Source organism: Centroberyx gerrardi, chromosome 21 (genome assembly GCF_048128805.1).
Source record: "Centroberyx gerrardi isolate f3 chromosome 21, fCenGer3.hap1.cur.20231027, whole genome shotgun sequence".
NCBI lineage: Eukaryota > Metazoa > Chordata > Actinopteri > Beryciformes > Berycidae > Centroberyx > Centroberyx gerrardi.
The window spans coordinates 8,804,142-8,821,316 of NC_136017.1; positions in this window are offsets into that span (position 1 = coordinate 8,804,142).

Sequence of the window (17,175 nt, forward strand, 5' to 3'; positions counted from 1 at the left end):
CAAAAACGGCATTTTCATCTTTTAGATTTTTATGGAATGGCCTAATTTCTCATTAAATGTCTATCTCCACATCATGATAATTCTGTACAACAAAGACTGAGCAGAAACATCTTATGAACCGTCTTTCTGGCTAAAATTCCTTTGTTCTTCATCTTGTGCATGCATCCCACTTTGATGAAAACCTTTCAGACACCTCCACGCCCCTCAGATGATGACCATCCAATGCAACAAAGCCCGCTCGCCCCTGAGTGGATGCCGGCTCTTCTGAACGTCTTTGCCAACACTTACAACCACAGCCGGCTCGGCTTGGTGATGAGCCACAAGTCTTTTATCACCTCCAGCCTGGCTTTGAAAATAATCAAATTTCCATTTCTCCTCTGTTTTCCTCCCCTGACTGGTTCCAGATGGGGGAGATTCTACCGCTCGATAAACAAACCATGAGGAGCGGAGGCATGTCATTGCTTACAGATACGGGTGCCAGTCTTAATTGCCTGTGGTCAGGCCTGGTTTTTGTGTTTCAACCAGATTGCAGAGGTTTACAGTTTTCTCTTTTCCAATGGGAACGGGAGGCTAACGAGAGAGGGTGACTGGATCAAGTGCTGCAGAACGTGCTAACAAGGAACTGTCATCAAATGAAAATGAAGACACCTCGTATCATGTAAAAGTGATTCTGGATCATATGGGAGTGCGGCAGTATGTGACATGGAAAACAAACACACACACACACACACACACACACACAAAGGTTGGAGGAATCCTAAGTTTCTGAGAATTGTAAGATTTGAAATATGCATACAAATTGTGTTTGGTTTATCTATAGTCACATATAGTTCAAAATTCTACATAGCATTATCTACTGAGTGACTCCACAAAACACATATTTGTAAGAGAAAATATTGAAAGCCCCGCTCTAAGATTTAATCAATATATATCAATTATAGGTCTAACAGAATAAATTCTTGAAATGTCAGAAACATTTAGCATCATCCCATAAATCCAAATTGTGGTCTTCTTCCCTTTGACACAAATAATGAAGAAATAAAATAATTTGTTGCTTAAAAATAAAGAATTGACATTTAGTTGTTTACAGTCTTTATTTGTCCAGAGAGTTGCATCAATCAATGTGGTGAATGAGAAATGTCTCCAGTCCTGTGTTTGATTATCTGTGCTTTGTTTTTGTTCATCTTTGGACAGTGACTTTGGGAAAAAAAAGCTCTTTCATCATCTGGAACAATGCTGCTTTTGAAGAGATGCAAACTGCACTTCCCCTTATGCTAAGTGTTAGCATGCACTATAACAATCTACATACATACAGCACACAGTATTGCACATTAAAGATTGCAGTGCTACAATATATACATCCTAACATTGTGAAAGGACTGTGACTAAAATAGGAGACACACACACACACACACACACACACACACACACACACACATAAAGGAATGTCATGATGAGCTGACAGAGGTAGATTAGGAGCCAAGCACACATCTGGGGAATGCACCTGTGTATGAGTATGAGCATGCGTGTGTGTGTGTGTGTGTGTGTTTGAATGCACGTGTGCGAGTGAGTGGTTGCTGTGTATTACCTAACCTTTACAAGAAAAACACTTCACCTCTACAGTGGTTCTCTTGGGCGACCAGCTGCAGTTAGCTGCTGCAGTTTCTGGAGATGAAAAAAGCCAAAATATCCTTTAAAAAAAATGTTGAATATGTGCATATATTTTTGAAGGCTACAGCTGATGGAAAGCAACCCATTCGCAATGCACCAATGCAAAACTCACTTATAGATGTCACATTCTGTTAGCCCTTGTATCATGAGCTCGGTCAATACATTTCAGTGAAAGAAATGCATTCAATCCGATAAATCACCATGTAAACAAAGCCAATTGTGGGGTGCTAGCGGCTCAACACGGGGCGCCAAACTCCAGTTTTGGATTGGGCTTTTGACCCATCTGATTCTCATGTTCAGTCTGTCTGGTCTCCTGTCCAAAGACTGGGTGGGGACAGAAAATAGTCAAAAATTTGACAAACAGGCTAAATTTTCTATAATTAACATAGAAAATTGGTTTTGTGTATCATGCATGGAATTCGGCCTCTAGAGTCTGTACAGCAGCAACAGACTTTCTTTTTCTCTCTCTCTCTCACACGCCCACACACACTCACAAAAACCACAACAAATATTTTAAACATGCATTGGGACCTTTTGGACCGATACTGTTTTTCCTCTGTATCCACGGTCCGTCTGGCCCTGTCCAGGTGATTTATCCCAGCTCAAACATCTCGGCAAATACCGCTGTGCAAAGGTCAGCGCCTCAGACAACACCCTCGCCCCGGCAAGACTGCACACACACACATTTTTTTGGACGGACATAAGTTCAATCAAAAAAAAAAGGTGACTGGTTTAAGGGGAGATGATGGGTAACGATTCATTCATTCTCACACTCACAAATGCATTTTTTCGTTTTTTCCCATCCCACCCTATCCTGACGGTAACGGAATATCATCGTGTTTTCTCTCGCCACGTAGAAAAAGAAAGCAAAATGTTACAGCGATCCATGTCTGCTCCACCCGTCCCAGTTCCTCTCCAGCCTGTGTGTGTGTGTGTGTGTGTGTTTTACTCTTTTTCAGCATTCCTTCACACCTACTCGATCTCTTTGCAGAGCGAGGGCCGGAGTCGCCCTTCGCTTCACAGCCGACGAGGCCGAATCCGGGTCACACAAGTGGCCCGGCCGACCCGAAGCGGAACTGAAAAAGCCCCATTTTATGGCGGCCCCCGCATTTTTAAACAGTTGTTCCAAAATGACCAAGTGACCACAAAAGGGAAGTAGAGACCAAGTGAGTGCCACTGATTTGGTTGAAATTGGCACCCGCGCACTGTTTGCTCACTGTTCCTCTGACACACACGTACGCACACGCACGTACATGCACTGACACACACACACAGTCCTCCTGACCTCTTCACCCAACTCATCGACAGATTTTCCTACAGTTCTGGGAACCGCAAGTCACCGAATGTCTGACCACAATTTTCATTTTCAGGCAGAGAACGGACTGGGAGGAGAATTATTTTCCTATTAGCCTTGAGTTCTGTCAAAACAGAGTATCTGGTGTCTGCGGACGGCATTTAATAGCAATTCAGAACTAAGAACCACTTCAGGTTCTTGTATACTTAAGCCAGCAGTTGTTCTCATGTTTAGAAAAAAAAAAAAAGAAAAATCAATGGGAAGCAGGGATGGGAAAAATGCATATTTGAATCAGGAAATATTTACTTTGAAGAGAGCTTATTTTACATGACAAGGGCTGTTTCCACATCCAAAGCTGTTCCATTATCTTGCAAACGAACTTGGGAGGCTTCTCAAACTTTTTTAGTTTTACTTTGGATCTCTGAGTTTGCATATAATATACTTGTTGCTGGTGGAATATAATATAAAAAATGACACCATTCTGATTCACATGCAGCTATGCGTTGCAATGCACATGTTCCATGCATATTTGGATTAATCCAACTTTTGTGCTCATAAGGCACGATCTATGCCATTTTTTCTTGCTTTCTGTGATATTTTCATGATGAAAAAAAAATAATTTGTGCAAAGAGTGAGCAATGTCTTATTCTGGATAGAGGGTAATGTGCAGAATTGGGTTTACTAGTTTGTCAGTTTTGTACTGGCTCTGAACTGGAGTAATACTTCAATAGTAAGTGATTACTTTCACTGGGAATAACCTCACACTTGGCCAGTAACTCCACCTGATCACATTCATCTTACTATTTTTTTTAATCTTTGAACCATACGATCTTTGCAGACAATGCAGCTGTATATGTGTATTTTGTATTCTATGTGATGGAACAGTCAAACAATCAAAAAGACAAGGCAGTCCACAACGTGCAATGGGCCGCTTTCACTTATTATACCTTCCATGCCAAAAAGAAACCAAATGCTTACAAGGTGGGACACAAAATGGACACGTCATCCCCCCTCTCTCTGTCCCAGTCTTTCCTGTCTCTCTCCTCTGTATCCATCTGATAAAAACATGCCCCCACCCCCGAAAAAACAGCCGCAAAACAGCCACAAATTTCACAACCTAGGTACTAAAGTACAAGTGGTCAAATGAAGACTTCCAGAGGAGGAGGAACTGGTAAATGTTGAAAGCTGGGAGCCCTCAAATATAATTTGAAAATGACTAGGTGGTGATTATATGTTGCGTTGGGAAATGGATTTCTTACTGAATTTATTGCTGACGTTTTGACTCTGATGACGCTTTCACCAGAGGATTTTCTAACTCACATTTTAGCACTTTGGACGTCGACTAATGATCAGTCATGGAGGTTTTTAAGAGGCTACGTTTGCAAAATTTCCTACATTCTTCCATGTGTCAGTTGATTTATTGAGAACATAAAATGGCCAAGTATCATTTAGGGCTCGCTGCAACACGAATGCATCGTCTGACCAGTGATAGTAATGGGATGTGACGACTTTCCCGGGAAGCTTAATGTGTTATACAGTCACACTGTAAAATATGCCACTCAGAAAAAAAATATGATCCTCACTTCCCTACTGTCCAGATGTTTTATCACTGGAGTGTTTTCTGTGTAGATGGGGGATAATAAGCACTACTCCTACTACTACAGCTACTTAGCAGTTTGTAGATACTAGATTAGAGATATTGTGGAATAAATCTGCAAAATTAAAGCTATATTTCACTTTAGTGGAACAATTCAATTTCTCTCACACACTTTCATTGCAGAAGTCGAAAACTAACTTATTATATACAACCACAGCAAAGCAGAAGCAGGTGATTTGATTTCTTTTTGCATCCATTTCCATATTTTTCAATAAGTCATTTTCCCGTTTTGCAGCTATCTGTACGGACATCTGGAAAAACAGGCTGAATACCGGTGGTGACAACGGATCCCCGGGGCAGCTAATGTTAGAGATGGACTGCTTCTGAATAGCTGTGTAGGTGTGTAAAGAGACAGTAAAATATCGCTCTAATTTGCTTGCATGCAGAGAAATGCAGTTTGCAGGTGATTCAATGCAAAGTCTGTTTTCATATTTGCGACGTTTTTGAATTAAACCGCAAAGTGAAGTTTTCACTGCAGTCACTCTCGGCATGTGTGCAAGGAGGAGACCTACCACATATTAAATCTAATGAAAATCATGCTTTGTGTCATTTTCAAGACATCCGTGTGTCTATTAAGAGACCCCACATCTAGTGTTACACGTCGTTTTTGAGAGTGTGGGGTATAAATCCAAACGTAGGTGACAGGGAACGGAGGCTGCGCTGCTCTGCACGGTAGCAGAAAGAGCGTTTAGACACATGGGCTCAAATCGCAGCGAGTGCAGCTGTGGGATCCAGAGGCACATTCCCTCAGAGCTACAGCAACACGTCCTACTCAGGGGGTGAGAACTGGGAAGGAGTCGAGACAGAGACACTATCAAGACATTAATAAAGGAATAACAAATTAGAGACATTAACAAATCAAACATTAGGAATCTAGCTTCAGCAGGTTGTTGGCAGACTGATTCAGATTGACCTCTTGTGTCTTTCAGTTGGTCATGAGAAAAAAAAGCCCATCTGAACTCAAGTGCACAAGGGTTCATGAAAGGGTCAATCACCAATATTTGCTGCTCTCAGGACCCCTTGCCACCACAACTCGCTTACTTTCATTTTGCAAACCACACTTCTAATTCTAAAATATTCAAACATGGCAAAATAGACCCAAACTACATTATTTCATTCTCTGTAGGGTTGTACTTTTTTTTTTTTCCTACAAAAGGGAAATATAACTTAAAGATTTGATGTTTTTTTTTTTCTTATTGGTGTTCTCTCCACTGAAATAATGGTAAGTTCAAGGTCTCATCATTCTATCTCAGCCTTTTTTAACTATTAACAGTGCAACAAGTAAGGTTTTTATTGTTCCATAGCACAAAATGACCATAATATATCTACATGGAGTTGATACGGTCGCTGATCAATACCAATGAATCAACGATTACTTGGCCGAGTGCTGAGATATCTCAGTTTCCACTCTGTTCCTGGAGATACTGTTCAAGGTTTTTATCTGACAACAGTGTTATGTGAGGAGTTGGAGAGGCGAAGCTCCCATCATCCCCAGCCAACACCCAGTCAGCCTCTTCCAACAGTGTTAAGAAGAGAACATTCAGCTGCCCTCAGGGCCTTGGACCACACACACACACAAACACACACACACACACACACACACACGTTTGTATTAGTATACTTGTGAGGACCTCCTTTGACTACAATCATTCCCTAACCCCTAAACTCTTAGTGTAACATAGACCTAACTGAACCATGTAAAAAGTAAGTTGACCAACAAGACAATTTCCCAAAAAGTCAATATAATCCTTTAACCTGAAACCCAGATCCAAACCCTCAACTAACCCCCATGTGAGGACCAACAAAATATCCTCACTTTCCTCATCTTTTTATCATTGCGAAGGCATCTGGCCCTCTTAAGTATAGAAACACAAGAATACACACACACACACACACACGGCTCGGGGAATGTGGTAAGCCGGGACACCCTGAGACGTAACTATGGACACATGGTTCATCACCTCTTCCAGAATGATCAGGCATACATCAAGTGCAGAGTATCAAAAACCCCGTGGCCGGACTCCAGGACCCTGCAGCTCTAGACTCTCTACACTTGAGCTTCTTGACTTCATCGCCTCACATCTGCAGAACTGCGTTGTATTTTTCCAGGGTGCAGAGAATTAGAAAAATCCATGAGTGTCTTGCTGACGCCAACAGTCCTTTCAAATATAGCCACTTATTTCATAATGTCAGTGTCAGGCAAAAACCAAGATTTTGCCACGCGTTAGTTACCCAAAACGTATTGGAAACTACGGCACTGGCCTGATTTTTATAGAGCTCGGGTGAATAATGCAGTGAGATCCAGGCTTTATGCTGATTGGCCCTGAGAGGGGCATTATGGCAATCAAATGAAAACTATCAACAAGCTTATCTACTGATTTGTTTGAGCTGCAGCCATTGTTCATATGTGTAAGCTCCTGTCATTAGATTTTCCAGAATTTAAGACGATTCTCTCTCAAAGGAATTTGTTATCACTGATCAGCCCAAAAGGAGCGTTGCATCATTTGAGGCGGATTACATGTTTACTGTGGGATTATTTTAACTGTGATTAACATCTGACAGTTAGAAACAGCTAAAAGTGCTAAAAGAAAATCAACCAGTTTTTCTCAATACTTGAAAAATTGTCTTTTGCAGAGAACTACTTGCAATGTGGAATCTGTTTCTGAGTCATGTAAAAAACTATCTATGAAAAGTAAGAATTTTCTTACGGTCATTTTATGCTTTCACCTAAATTTCTCGAATTTCCACCCAAAAATCCCATCCAAAAGTACTCAAGAAAATGACCACTTTCTACAGCTACAGTATATCCTTTTAAGTAGCAGATATAATGCTTTTCCCAGTGCAGCAGCTACACTTTGGGCATGTTTAACACAGTGATAAATCCATGTAGGATGATTCCCAACCTTGTTTCAGCAGGTGAACTCACATCGCTGTGAACCCCAACATTTAAAACACTCAGAAATTGTATGTTCACATTGTGCCGAGTGCATTAACCAGCTTTTCTGTGCTGGTACGTATAGTATAGGCTTCTGTACAGTCAGAGAGCATTTGGCAGTAGTTTATCATTTCAAACTATCAAATGTTGTCACACACATTTTGCTTTAATGAGGAATGTTTATAGGGAACCCAGCTTCATCAAGGGAACATGTGTGAGGTCCGAAACCTTGGCCTGTTAAAGCTAAAGGTCTAAGGAAAACCCTAACATTGAAAATAATTCAGTGACACACCTTTAGGTTAGATTCACACTCAAAGATAGGTAAAAGATTTCCAGAAGCCCAAAGTTTCCATCCCTGACACATTTTTCTGATCCAAGATGCTGCCAGAAAGCCCCTTCCTAAAACTCAGATTTTAACCCTGATTTTCCTTTTCTTTGATTTATGGGGGATAGATTAAAGGGATACCCTTGACATTTTGAATTCAACTACAATACTTTTCTTCACTTGTCACACTGAGGGGAAAGATTTGCACATTTTTCCCTTGGTTTCCCCTCAAACGGCTTGTTCTGCACTGCTAACATTCCTCACTGAAAAAGGGAGAAGGGACGCAGGAAGCCTCAGTGTGATAAGTGTTAGGTGTAGAAAAACATAATGTCATGACATCCCATTAACAGGGGCTAAATCCTGTCAAGATGCTGTAGTGCGCGTTTATTCTGACAAGTTTAAGAAGATTTATTCCTCACAGGTGTCTGCTCTGGATTTCCTTTGGATTTGGCAAATGTTGAACATAATCTGTAGAGAGTTCGAGGTCTCAGGCTCTCTGTGAAATATGATGTTTAATGAAACCTTTTTGGACACCACAGAGGAAAGAGAATGATTACTGAGGAGACTTTTTTTTTTTTTTTACCTCTCCATCCCCATGTCCCTTTCCTCAAACCCAGCTGCGTGAATCACATGTGGGACCTTCAAAAACAATCGAGTCCTTCGAGCCAAGAATCTGAAATTGGTGACACCTTGCGCCAAATTGCTTTCTTTTCCCGAAAGAAGAAGAAGAAGAGGGAAAACGATCCAACTCAACGCATTCCGGTCAGACGCAGCAGATCAACCCATGCAAGAAAAAACATACAGCAATAAACAGACTGCTGCCGTACATCTCAGGTGCTGGACACACACACCGAAAAACCCAAGAACGGCAGCAGCAAAGGCCTTCAAACCACTAAAACCAGATCGCGCTGTGCCAGGAGTGACGTGCCACTTACCTCTGTCAGTGTGCCGCTGCTGCTGCTGCTGCTGGGTGGAAATATCACAGGAGCTTGAGGAGTGTGGGACAGACGCTGAACAGCAGCCCCTGGTGTGGACTAGGCTTTTATCTGCAGGTGGGCGGAGCTGCACGAGCCGAGGGAGAGGGAAGCACTGGGTCTGTGTGTGAGAGAGAGAGAAAGAAAGAAAGAAAGGAAGAGGGAGGAATAAAAGAGAGAGAGAGAGAGAGAGAGGGGATAACGGGATCTGTGTGTGTGAATGAGAGAGGAAGAGAGAGAACTAGAGAGGGAGAGGGCTACTGGAGACAGAAGGAAACTGAGAGAAGAGAGAGAGAGTTTCGAACCCCATCCACCGCACAATAATACATCACGAGGAGGAAGATCCTCGTTTGACTTGGAGCTGCGAGTGCATTCTTTGCACGCAGATAGCTTTAAGGGCAGGGTCTCGCTTTGGTTAGCCAGCGCTGGCCGAGGTGGAGAAACTCGCAGAGGAGTCTAGTCAGAGAGCAAGCACTTTGTGACCGACTGCCGCACTGCAAACAAGCCATTTAGTTTTATATTCAGCCTTAAAAATCTTATTTTTCATGAGAAATTTACAGTGTGATACTATAAATCCTCGTTCCCAAGGCAGTTTTCTCTAGAAGCAAGTGTCAATATCTTGAAAAGAAGGCAGAATGAGGCAGATCACTCCACTAGTGCCGAGAAAATGGCACTTCATTCGAGAAAACTCTTGAAACAAGTTGATTTGCATTGGAAACAAGCGAAATGATCTCACTCCATTGGCATATTTACTTTCAGTTTAAAAAACATTGATTTAAGACTCAATACGGATGTAAAATCCATTGCACTGTGGAACAAGAGCAGCATGGGATGTTACTGGTTTGAATCCACAGCCTAGCTAACAGAATCTGGATAGGGGAAGTAAGTAAGTAAAACCTCATTGAAAAAGCAACTTTTTAAAACACAGTTCACAAAGAGAGAATAAAAAGAAAGAAAATACGTGAAACACACAAAAGAACACATGGTAACAAAACAACTTTAAGAAGAGACAAATCCTCAAAAGCTACACAATCATGCACATATATAAAGTAAAACACATGCCACATCAAACCTTTACAAACCCCATTATGATAAAGAGGCAAAACCTATAAAAATACACACATTAAGTGAATGAAAGGTGTCACCCTCCCCCTCATTGTACTCTTGAGCAAGGCACTAAGAGCCCAGATGCTTTGGTTTAGCTGCTCAAGGCTGCAGTTGTACTGGGAAGCTCCCAAGAATCACTGTGTGTTTGTACATCTCCCTGCTTCCCCATTCATGCTATTCAGCTCTTCCCCAAAGCTGTTTGTCTGAAATGTGTTCTTAATTCAGCTTGCTTGCTGGAAAAAAAAACAGCCCAAAACATCTTGCTTCTGTACAAACTCTTTGCCGTATCGAAGCGAAAAGGAGAAGCAAAGCGGAGGACGTTCACATTCAGAACAGCTGGTTCGCATTTGACGAATAATTGAGTTGGTGTTTTTGTTTATGTTGCTCTATTGGTTTTAATGTGTTCTCCCTGCGCAGGTATTGTTTACAGAGAAAACATTTTGATTACCCCCGCCGATTTTACTGTCAGCCTCTCCGTGCTGGAGCTCACATCGGCAATTTTGGCTTGTTAAAGTAATTTGCAATGCAAATAGTCATGGCTGCACTCGCTAGTCACACACACACACACACACGCTCATATTGACACGTGTATGCATAGAGGCATGTACACACACACACACGCACACTTACATGCCTCTGGTAAACGGTTTTGCAGTGTTTCCCTGCAACCACCTGACCAAACTCCTTCTTTGTTTTGCTTGAACTTCACTATTTGTGTTGGGTTCTAATGGATGAACCTATGGAATACACCTGTAACCATTACAAATCTAAATATTGTTCTGAATGTGAATTATATTCGGCTAAAGCGTGACACTACGGGGGTTAGGTGTTCAGTTTCTCACTTGGGCCACCCATGCTAAAAATGTGAGCTCACCTGGTACTGTTAGGGTTATGTATTTATCATTTGAGATTTCAAATGTCCAGATAGTGGCAGTCTGTTTTTCCCCCAATACACCAGAAAGAACAACAAGGACCCAGCTGGGTGGAAACACTGAGCTCATACCTGCCTGCATGCAGACTTCCTGTCCGTGTCGTTATGAACCTGACACTTAGATCTCCAGGCCAAGCGGCCGCGGCAACGTGAACGGCACACAAAACCTTGGCAACGCCTGTTATTACTCTGTGTTTCCTGTTGCTCAATCAGCTTCCTTTCATCTTGGGGTTGGCAGCTAGTGGTCATGAGTAATGCTTACAGGTGGATGGATAGCTACAGTATCATGAGCCATGCTACGCACACGTACACACAAAATCATTGATTGCTTGGAAGACTCTGATCATACCAGAAGGCATTAGCTCAAATGTCCAGATTGTGTTAACTTGAATGTAATGTAATGTAAATGTAATGAATGTAGACTTCTCAACTGCCCTAAGCTCTGGGTTACAACAGTCAAAGGGATAACTTGAGTTTAACTTCAAAGGAAAGGTTTGTTTTTTTTGTGAATGCCTGGCTTATGTTTAGCACTGTGTCTTGCATTGCTTGTGATGTTTGGGATTAAAACACTAGGATTTATTAAACTACTACTATTACTACTAGTACCATTCATCACTAATCAAGCCTCCCTCTAACGACATTCACACAGTTTTCCGATCTCAGTTCTTGTGCTTGAGAAATTGGCACCAGCCCCATCTGTTTGCAATGACAGTCTGTGCCATCACTCTCATAACTGCAAGTCCTTCCAAACAGTTGTGTTACTTTTTCCTACTATTACTAGAAGGACTTCAGTGTGATTGACTGAAATGCTATTAGTCCAGTCACTGTGAATTTCATTTGTTTAGTGGACACAGATTTTGCCTACCATTTTTTAACACAAGAAGCCAAAACCAATGTACTGTAAACACTGAAATCAAGTGAAATTGACTTTGGAAAAAATCTCCTCTACTTCTCTCCTTAGCAGTAATTTTATTTCTTTTCCTGGCACTTCTGTCTTGCATGATTATTCTAAGGTAATACGATTATTTCTAGGGCTCTGTGGCTCTTATCCTTACCGTTGGTTGTTTATAATGCCATAATAAATAGTTCTGGACAAGAGTGTCAGCTAAATGCCTAAATTGTAAGCTACAATCTGGCTAAAACAATGGAACAGAAACCACAATAAACCTCCATCACCTTTAGTCTTTCAACTGGTTTGACAATTTGGCAAAATCCTGTCCTGTTCAATCTGGATTTGCCACTCATATAATCGCTGTCAGGTGAAAACCTTGTCTCTCCAATATGTCAACACTTCAGGTAGTAAGAAAAACTGCTTTGTTTTTAGCTTGATGCATATTGGGGCTAAAAGGGTTTTAAAAGGGTTTCATAAACTCAAGAGGTGAGACAATATTCTCAGCCCATAGAAGACCATGTAATCCTGCAATTAAAGTGAAAACAAGAAAATCACCAAAATCGAACAACAACAGCGTGTTGTATCTGACAGGCGATGTTTTAGCAGCCTGATCTCCTGAAATCTCTCGAAATTAGCACAATCTCTTCAAATGCAAATACGTGCTCCGTGCATGAAAAGTAGGAGAAATACGTGTTCCGACCACAAAAGCATTACGTGATGGAGGCATGCATGACTACAAACAGGGAGTAGTCTGACACTGAAATAACCCAATGGACAGTAAGGATGTTGTGGTTGGAGTGGTGGATGTGGCAGATAGGCAAAAGCATTTGCCTTAAGCTCTGGTGACCTGGGTTCAATTCCCAGCTCATACCAGGAAGATTTCTACTGTGAGTTCATTTTTAGGTTTTTCTTATTTAACCATGACCAAAGCCTTTCCCTAACCTGAACCAAATTGTTTTAGTTTCCTAACTTTAATCTAAACCATAACATTAACCCTAACCTTAATCAAAGTTGTTTTAGTTGCCTAAACCTAACCCTGCGTCCAGTTACACTTTTTTTCATTCATAAAAACTTAGAATAGGATGAGAATTTGTAAGAACATGTTTTTGAACTTAGGTTTTACTCTCTACGATGTTTTCCCCTTACAGTTATACAGTTCTGTTCTTAATCATATCCAACAACAAAAGCCTTCTCAGCTGGTGATTCCTGGAAATCCACAAAATATTATCAGATGTGAGCTAATGCAGATCTATTTGTGGGTCTTTTATGTGACAGCAACTCCTGGTAAAAGCCATTTTTGCCGTAAATCATGCCTGTTTTTTTAATATATATTTGTTGTACACACACAATTAAAAATAATGTGTGATTTATTTTTTACACATTCTGTATGTGAATGCACACATCTTGTGGTACTTTTCGACACAACATGTGTTAATATTGTACCAGCAGCTGTTGCCAATAACACATCTGTAACACATGATGTGTTGGCGTGTAACGGTTCATGTATGTGCTCTCAAAGTACGCTATGGAAACAAAGTCAGTAGAGCTGTCAGAGTGTGTCATTGGGGGTGACATATGGCAATTATGGAAAGAAGAAGAAGAAAGAAAGAAAGAAAGACTAGTAGATAGAAATAAATGCGAGAGAAGAGAAAAAAAGAGAGTGTACCCAGGCCTGGCTCCAGATCTGTCACCATGGGGGTGAGTATGCTCCTGGTGTTCTGTTCAGATCGGCCGTCTTTTTCCATCCAGCAGAATTACAGCTGTCGATTTTGGCTGTCGATCGGACCCGTCGGCTCGCCTGTTAGAACATTTCATAAAAGCAGAGTCACATGCCTCCTCAGAAGAATGCAGACGGTCCCTTCTTCCAGCGCGGCTTCCCACGGTCGGCTCTCCTGCCAAATTAAGACACGGGAAATAAGTGACAAAAAGGATTAGCTGTGCAAAAGTTAAAGCTTGTCAATTTACATTTTATGTAGATAGACTGTGGCTAAAATGTGCCTACTGACATTCCTTTGAGGATACATAAGGATCACTGGAAAAGTGAGACAATTCAGACACGAGCCTATGACTTTTTTCACAGGCTTGGCTATTACGATCTTGTAAGTATGGGTTCTGAAAAATGTGACCATTTAGCTTGGGATGTAGAAGGGGAATTTAGCATCATTACAGTGAGTTGACCAGTCCCCAGTGCATGCAGGGCCTCACTCTCACTCATCAAAATAAAAATGATGTGGTAGGGCTGAAGTCAAGACTGCCATAATTGAGTCCAAGTCAAGTCCAAGATCAGGTCCAATCAAATTCAAGTCAAGACCAAGTCCAAGATCAGGTCCAATCAAATTCAAGTCAAGGCCAAGTCCGAAAGGCGTCGAGACCAAGTCAAGACCCAGTCCTGAACAAATTGAGTCCTATTCAAGTCCAAAATGGAAGCAATAAACTGGGTATATGTTTTTCTAAATGCAAAAATAATTCAGGAGTTTCTATCTATTAGGATTTAAGTCTGAGGGCCATTACATAGACAGGTTTCTGAAATACCTGGAACTGTTCAAATTTAGTATGAACTACCAATGTCCTTGTGAAAAACTGAAAATAACAGTAATCACAACAGTCAACAGCATAGTCAATAACGACTTGCTGTGGTGGACTGTGGCTGGGCTGGCGTGAGAGAAAAAAACTTGATTCCCGCATATCGAAGAGTTTTTAAAAGATGTTCAGCATTCCACTGGCAGGACGAAAAGTGCACTGGAATGCATGAAGCTAGCCAATCATTTTATTGGAGATCAGGTGAGAAAAAAAAGGATGTGCATCTTTTAAAAAAAAAAATCACAGATATGCCGAGAAAAAGTCGAGTCAGGCCAAAAAATAAATGGAGTCCGCATCCAATAGTGGCTAAGTGAGACACAGACAAGTCTGAGTCAACAGTGAATCGTTGAGTCCGGACTTGGTCTGGTAGGGTGTCAGTGACTTTCTCAAGGACTCTTGCTTACTTGTCAATAAAAAAACTTGTGCCCAGGTCCTCCGGTTGAATGATGGTTTCTCTAACCACTTGGTCACCCTGCTGCCTCAACATTCAACTCTTAGAAATATGAATACTAGAAGCCTTGCGCAGACTGGCTGATAAAAGTGTCCGTTTTGATTTACAGGTATCAGTTAGTCAGCGCTGAGTGCAGGGAAACCTTACTCCATACATACAAATGTTTGAAAGTGTTGACCTTTGTCGGCTCTGCTAGCTGCTAGACCGAAGCCAATAAATATTAATCCGCCCATGTGACAAAGACAGTCAAGATGCTGATCTAAGAAACTGATCTTGTGTTCCCATCCATCATGAAGGCCCATGACTGTGAGTAACTGGAAGGCCTTATGGAGAGAGATTTATGAAGTCTCACTGGATTTCCTGCCTTGCTACCACCAGACGAGACCGAGACCGTTTTTCAAATGTTCACACATCGGCCTGGTATTGAGGCATTTCCTCTTGTTCCCTCTTGTTTTTTGGCCCGCCGATGTGGAACAAAATGTGAACGTCTTAATTTTTCCTACCAGCCAGTGTTTGTTTGGTAATGTTTTTAATTTGTATATATAACCTCGACCCCTCTTAAAATACACCTGGAAGATTCTCTTTTAATGGTTTTGACATCAGATATTTTAAGGGCTCTTCTGTTCTGCATGGCAAAGCAAAAAAAAGAACGTACATTTTCATAGATGTAGTTGATACTTTATATGTGTGTGTGTGTGTGTGTGTGTGTGTGTGTGTGTGTGCCTACACATGCACTGATTTGTAAATGGTTCACAGATCTTCCTATTACATTGTGGGTCTGTTTTATGTCCTGTCTAACTTTGCATTTGATGGAACATTTTTAACATTCTGTCTCAAAAAAATACTTTAGTTGTCATTGCATGCGGTTCTTGACCGTAGTTACATGATGTCATTACATGAAATGATGCAGCATAAATACCATTTACAGCCATAGAGCAAGAAGGCTATTACTCCAAATGCAATGAGGCAAAACTGTGCATACATTCAACATGGCTTCATATGTTGTAATGTCAGGGAATGCATCAATCTACTCTGTCATCAGTATTTCCTCACAATGAAACAAGTAAAACTGCTGATTTGTGCTGGAACCTCTTACTTAATGCGGTCTGAAGTCTGACCAGCTGTTTGCTCGCTCACCTCTGCCCAGTGGGCAGAGTTTGAATTTGCTGTCTGGCTGTTAATCCTTTCGTTTCAGAGCCTGCTTTGAGTCAGGCTGCAACTTGAAATGTTCCTCTCCATGTTTGGTGGATGGTTTGAGAATTTGGCAGAGGGATGTTGAGTGCATAACAAGCAGATAGAGCAGCTTTGGGGGAGGAGGGATCATCTTTATCCCCTCCTTAAAGACGGTAAACACACTGTTTTGAGCCAGTCTCCGCCTAGTACACAATTTACTTGATCACCCACCTCTACTTGGGGTCGGTAACAATTTTCTGATCGCAAAGCATTTGACGCTGCCAAAGGCAAAATACCTGCCTTGACATCACTGATTGAGGTGTGGCCAGAAGTGCAACATGGTTCAAGTTTCAGCCCATAGAGAGCAGTGCAAAAACGATTTTTTTAATCAGAATAAAATTGAAATTAAGTACAGGATTAATGCTATTCACTATAACCATAATCATGTTTAGTGTTGATGTGCTCTTTAAAGCCAGCAGGCTGGGTGAGCAGCACCAGATCTGGTCAACTCATCTTTCCAAATATAATTGTCTAGCCCTCTCACTTTTCCTGTGGGCTTTTGATTGTGCCTAAGTGGCAAAAGTGAGGGACAGATAGCTGGGGAGTGAAATTTTGAGACCGTTCAATTGGTTGCATAGCGCCAAACTTGTTAAGTTGACTTGAAGCAAGTATTTGAAAGTATTTATATCCAGGTTTGAGGTACTTCAATCAGGAGAGACTAGGATGAATGCTCACATGAAAAACTTTATTCATGACATGAAACATGATGGAAACTAATCCAATTATTTTTGTATTGTAAAGGTAAGAAAAATGTATATTGGATGTGTATGTACAGAGTAAAGGAAGTAAGTTAAACTCACTTGGTAGAAATACAAATAAACTTTGTTTAATTCCTAATTCAAAGCCATTTGAATTAGTTTGGATGCCACCAACTCATGGGTTTGAGGATGGAAAGCTACAGTCTCACTGCCCCAAGAGTATTTCCAATAAGATGATGGTAACCATTAACAAAATATTCTGTTTTGATGAACAATAACTATGCTACACGTGTCTGTAACATTTGAATTTCCTTAATTTATTTCCAGGATTATGAGCTCTGTCCTGGCACCATAGACCTGTGAGAAAGCTTCAAGCAGCCAAACAGACTGAGTTAAAAGGAGAAGACCACAGTGTTGTTGTCTTGGC